We start from the raw sequence: 6,217 nt of genomic DNA, 5'->3' as shown, positions 1-6,217 counted from the left end.
TTTGTTTGGTCCCAGTTGAGGTAGGTACTCAGGATACCTTCTTCAATGTTTGACGGCAGCACGTCTCCTTTCTGCACCTGAGCTGGATCAGAGGAGCCACCTTCCTGAGTGTTTTCCATACTATCGCAACGAGCAGATGGTGATGTCATCCCTTCCTGAAAGTTCTGCATACAATGACGACAAGCAGTTGAGTATTATACGAATAGAGAGCTAAGGAAGGAAGGAGATAGAGAGAAAGCCGACAAGTTAGAGAAAGAGGCTGTCAAAATATTGTAACTAACTGGGAGGGAGTCGATAAATAGAATATAGAGTGATATGATATGACCACATTTAACAAAAAAGTGCATTATCATGATTCATTTGTGTCCATACACGACTCATAATACATAATTGAATAATACAAAACTATTCAAATTATCATTAACCGGACAAAGGCCCATAATTATAATACAACCCCTTTGCCAAAAAAAGGCAATATCGTGATTACATAATTACAACTCATAGTACATGAAAAATAATTCAACACTCATAGTACATAATTAAATAATACAAAACTATTCAAATTTCTTGCAAAAAGTAAAATATGTATGAAAATAGCATTAGCATCATATTATGGAGATAATTATAAACGACTACAAGCACAACTGGGAGAGTGAAAAGAAGTGCAAGATGCATGTGTAATAATTATCCCAGTCGAGCTTTCCAGTCATATGTATGGTCTCCAATTTTATCATTTGCAAAAAGAAAAACAAATATGAAAATAGTGCCATTTTTAATACAACACATAATATGAGTAAAAAAGAAATACAACCTCAAAACCGAAAATCTAATTGGCTCTAGGGCTAAACTATGCCTTGCACCCTAACTAGACATGCTCAAGTTATCATTAACCGGACAAAGGCACACAATTCAACAATTAGGGTGCGCTCTTGTCACCTAACCGACCTATATGTTGTCCAAGATCTCGCTTTCAATGGAATTAATTCTCAACTAAGATCACAGTATACCACTTCCTCAAAGACTGGTAGAGCCTTATGAAAAAAATGCATAGATACTGGTAGAGCCTGACTAAGATAATGCATGAGAGACGGGGAGCAGAGAGGTGGCACAGGGGAGCAGCATAGATCAGAACAAAGGGAGAGGGAGAAGCAGCCGAGTGAGTAGAGAGCACAACACAACATAACAGGGAAGAGGGAAGACGTAAGGGAGAGGGAGCAGAACACTAGAGGAGCATCTCAAATTAACAAGTCATCATCGAGCATCTAAAACTAACAGTTCATCATCGAGCATCTCAAAATAGGAATTCATTACACATGACCTTGGAACAAAATAACGGCAAAACATAAAAAACAGATCATGGCATCATGTATATTTCAAGTAGATAGCAGGAACAAAACTTGTGCAATAGTGCTCTTAGAAATTGTATAACAATTAACTCCAAGACCAAAGAAGTCATGCCCCCTAATTGTTCTATTAGATACATCATCGATTGGGCAGATTTCTAAGCTCTCGGCTAATAATTAGAACCTGACAGAAATCTTAAAGCATCATCATGGATAGTGCTACCATACCAAATCACGGTGCATAAGTTCTAAATAGAATAATGAAAAAACAAGTATTGACAATCAGAAAATATGTCCAATCTCAAACTGACATATACTAGGGATCAAAAAGACTAGCAGCCCACTGGAGAACCAACACACCAATCAGAAAATATGCCAAATCTTAGCGTATCTCAAACTATCAGTTCATCATCGAGCATTCTCAATTTACTTGAAAATCAAATCAATTTTCATAGCATCTGTGTACTCCCATAGCATTTGTTCTTATCAATTTGCACAGCATATATTCCCGAGCTCAGATTCGGAGGACATGGCGGCATACCTAGACCAAGGGGGAGGAGACGGAGGGGGACGAGACGGCAGGTTCATCGGTGCGGGTGATGACGATGGAGGGGGAGGAAACGGCAGAGACTGGGTGCTACTTCTCAGCGAAGTCCTAGGGGAGAGGAATAGGGACGGCGTCGGGGTGGAGCATAGGAGCGACGTCAGAGAGGAGGACGAGGCCAGCATCAGGGAGAAGGACAAGAACAACATTGAGGAGCAGGATGGAGATTGCATTGGGGATAAGGATGGGGCTGGCATCGGGGAGGAGGACGATGAAGGCATTGAGGAGGGCCGAGAAGGCAGGCTCGGGGTTGTCAGTGTAGGCTCTTGGTCCTCTGGCAGTGTGGGTGAGGACAAGGCAGAGACAACGACGCTTGAGGATGGTGTGGAAGGCAATTCGGTGGAAGGGGAAAAAATTTCTAAGTCCTGAGGGAGAATGCGACACATCGGTTATATAGGGGTGCCCTTCACTGCCGACACATAACGTTAGTCGGTAGTGAAGGGAGGGTTCACTCTCGGGCCATGAAGTTAGCCGGTTGTGAAACCCCCCTCGGGCGCGCTGCGAGGCAAAAAAAATTTTTGGTTCTGAGCACAAGCGTCGAACCTGCGACGTCTGGCCCCAGCGGGGACGAACAAACTAACTACCACGGTACTCAATTGTATTCGATTGTGATCGTACTATATACATTTATTAACATTCTTTTGACCTCCAATCCTAATACATATTTATTTTAATTTGACCTTGTTATATACAAAAATTAAGTTTGCTATATACATAAATTTCATGGTTAACTTTTGTAATTCAATAAAAATAGAAAATAAATGTTGTTGGAGTTTACTAATTAATTAAAAATAATAATTGGAACTTCGTATATATCTTACTTTCATAGATAAATATTTTAGATCATGAAAAATTGAAAAGAAATATGCTCATAACTATAGCCAATGTAAATCAGTAGTAAAGACACCTTTATTAACACATAGTAATACATAACAGTTAATATAATTTAGCTATTTTGTCTTAACAATTCACCATTCATTATGATCATGACGTACATAGGGAGGTTCGTCGGTGTCTTCCATGGGACCTAGGTCAACGTCCTCTCCGAAAGGAGGCAGAGCGTTGAATTGATTGTAGTCTTCATCATCAATGGCATTCTCCACTCCGACAATCCTTCTTTTTCCTTGAAGAACCACGTGGTGTTCCTCCTTGTTAGCCGAGTCCGAGTCCTTTACATAGAAGACTTGCATAACATCATTCGCAAGTATGAATGGTTATTTGCTGTATCCAACGAGTTTTTGGTCCACTGTAGTCATACCGTACTTATCGATCTTCATACCCCCTGGGATTCTAACCCATTAGCACCGGAAAGGAGGAACCTTTAACACTTCATAGTCGAGCTCTCAGATCCCCTCTATGAATCCGTAGTAGGTCTCCCTATTTTCATTGTAGTCATAGGCATCTATACAGATGCCGCTATTTTGGTTGGCGCTCTTATTATCCTGAACTCTCATATAAAATGTATAGTTATTTATGTCATATCCTTGGAATATGAGGACTGTAGTTGATATTTTGTGAGCCAACACATTCAACTGAGCACACTCTATATGCTTATTCATCACTTATCTACGTAACCAGGCACCAAAATGATCTCGGTGCTCTCACACGATCCAAACATCGGACTTCCCTAGGTTTTTGGTGCGCAACATCTTCTGGTGTTCTTTGACATACGGGTCCACTACAACTAATTGTTACAGAACTACGAAATGTGCTTGCGTGAATGAAACATGGTCATTAGTGCAAAATGAGTTTGCACCTATCATCCCTTTTCCCTGTAGCCTCCCCTCATGGCAAGATACAAGTACACCAATCAATATGAGATTCATGTAGTCGACGTAGAAATCAATGACCTCCTCGGTTCCCCAGCCTTCAGTCATGCAACCTTCCAGCCGATTTCGGTTACAAACATATTTCTTCATAACCCCATGAACCTCTCAAAAGCATACATCTGATACAGAAACAAGAGGCCAATTTGTATCTCTTTCACAATATGAACAATGAGATGCACCATGATATCAAAGAATGATGGAGAAAAACATGTCTCAAGCTGTGATAGAGTCTCGACCACGTCTTCTTACAGCCTATCTAGCTTAGTTAGATCGATGGTCTTCTATGATATCGTGTTGAAGAATGAACACAGCTTTATGATTAGGTTTCGGACCTTCGGCGGTAGAATACCTCTAATTGCAATTAGAAGCATATGTGTCATCATTACATGACAATCATGAGACTTCATGCCAGTTAATTTCAATTTTTTATGTTTACTAGTCTCTTTATGTTGGCGGAGTAACCGGATGGAACTTTGGTTCCATGCAAGCACTTGCACATTGCAATTTTCTTCGCCATGTTTAGACTGTAGCTAGCGGGATCAAGATATTTGTCGTCTTCTTGCATATCTTTAGGATGTAGATCTTGTCTGAGTTTCAAATATTTTAGGTCCTTCCTGCTTAGAGTGTATCCTTTGTTTTACCATGTATGTCTAGTAACGTACCAATTAAGCTATCATATGTGTTCTTCTCAATGTGCATGACTTCAATTGCGTGTCCAATCACCAAATCCGGTCAATAAGCTAAGTCATAAAAAATAGATTTCTTTTTTAACATAGAAGCTCTAAGATTATATTTTGGAACCAGTGTACTCCCACGTCTCTTTCCAAGGATAACCCTAAGTTCTTTTACAATCTCGCACATGTCTCCTTGTGCGATGCTTAGGAGGTGATCGAGTCTCAACTTTCCCATCAAAATCTCTCATGTTGCTACAGTACATGTGATTCTTTAAAAAAAATTATGATGACATAGGCACACCATTTTTCGGCTATTCTTTAGCCATAAGCTCTCTGTTTCATCTAAGCAATGCACGTATGCATAGTAGTTTTTGACAGTCTAGCTCGATAGGTTGTCAAGGGTTTGCCATTCCTGGATTGTTACGAATAGCATTATGCGTAGGGTCAAGTTCTCTCTTTTGTATGCATCCCATACCTGCATACCATTGTTACACAGTATTACAGATCTTCCATTAATGGTTTCAGTAGACATCGATATCATTGCCAAGTTGCCTCGACCCTGGTATCAATATCGGTATCATAATGTACTTCCGCTTCATACACAACCAAGGAGGAAGGTTGTAGATGTGGGGAACCGTCCAAACAATATTCTAATTAATCACCAGGAGGATCATTATCCATAATCACAACCTCGGTGATTAACCAGAATATCATCCCGGTAGTCCCGGCACGTGTTTTGTGCCTAAGGATCGGAACACATGCCTCCCAACATGTACATCATAACACAGCTTAATAAAGAGCGAGTAATAAATATTTATATGACAAGTATTAAGCATGCACTGATTTCAATAATTTACAACAAAAACGAGTTAGGAGGAGACAAAACCTCCCAACTCCTAACTATAAAAGAACTACGCAACAAAAAGTTAAACTTATGAACAACAAAATAGAATAGCGCCACATGACCTTAGGCACCATCTCAACACACCACCTTTAGAGTAGGATGCACTACTCTTGCCCACCACCCTGATCTGTAGGCACGAAGTAGCCAAAGACAGCTTCTTCCACAGCAGCAGGAGTACCTGAAAGCGCAGGCATGAGTAAGAAGGTACTCGCAAGACTTAAACTATATAGAGCACATATACATAGCTCGACTCCAAGGATTATGCATTGATCATTAGCAAGGATGAGCCATAGGTTAGGTAAAACATATGCACTAAGCATCCTACACATATGTGTGAGCGACTGAAACTTTACCAAAATATATGAAAACTACCCTGCAACTAACAACTGAACAAAAGTAACTATAATCAACATGTCTACCAATAAGTAACAAGAACCAACACCACCATCTCCCACATACCGAATCAAAAACCATACTCGAACTCTACGGCCGATGTAGATGGACAGAAGCATGCTCATGACCGAGACCACGACAGTTCGAACTGTTTATACACCCTGCAGGGGGATACTCCTGGACCCACACGATATGATGATCATTCAGCTTGTGCCACCGGCCAAAGTGCACACAAGGGGGTACTCGTGACAATATTTCCCAACCAGCCCCAACCATTTGGATCATGTATCGCTCGATGCGGCAGTACTAGAACTACTCCCGGAGCAAACTAGTACCGCTACAAGTCCGTCCGCTCACACCGTCGATGTCCAAGCCCAAAAAGCCACAGCTGCGAAGGTATTCGGCTCGTCTTACCATTAGATCGGCATGTGGTGAGTAAGGTAAGTGCTAAAGCCAACAACACCGATAAA

This window comes from Phragmites australis, chromosome 1, assembly GCF_958298935.1.
Source record: "Phragmites australis chromosome 1, lpPhrAust1.1, whole genome shotgun sequence".
In the NCBI taxonomy this organism is placed as follows: domain Eukaryota; kingdom Viridiplantae; phylum Streptophyta; class Magnoliopsida; order Poales; family Poaceae; genus Phragmites; species Phragmites australis.
This window is presented reverse-complemented; position numbering follows the sequence as displayed.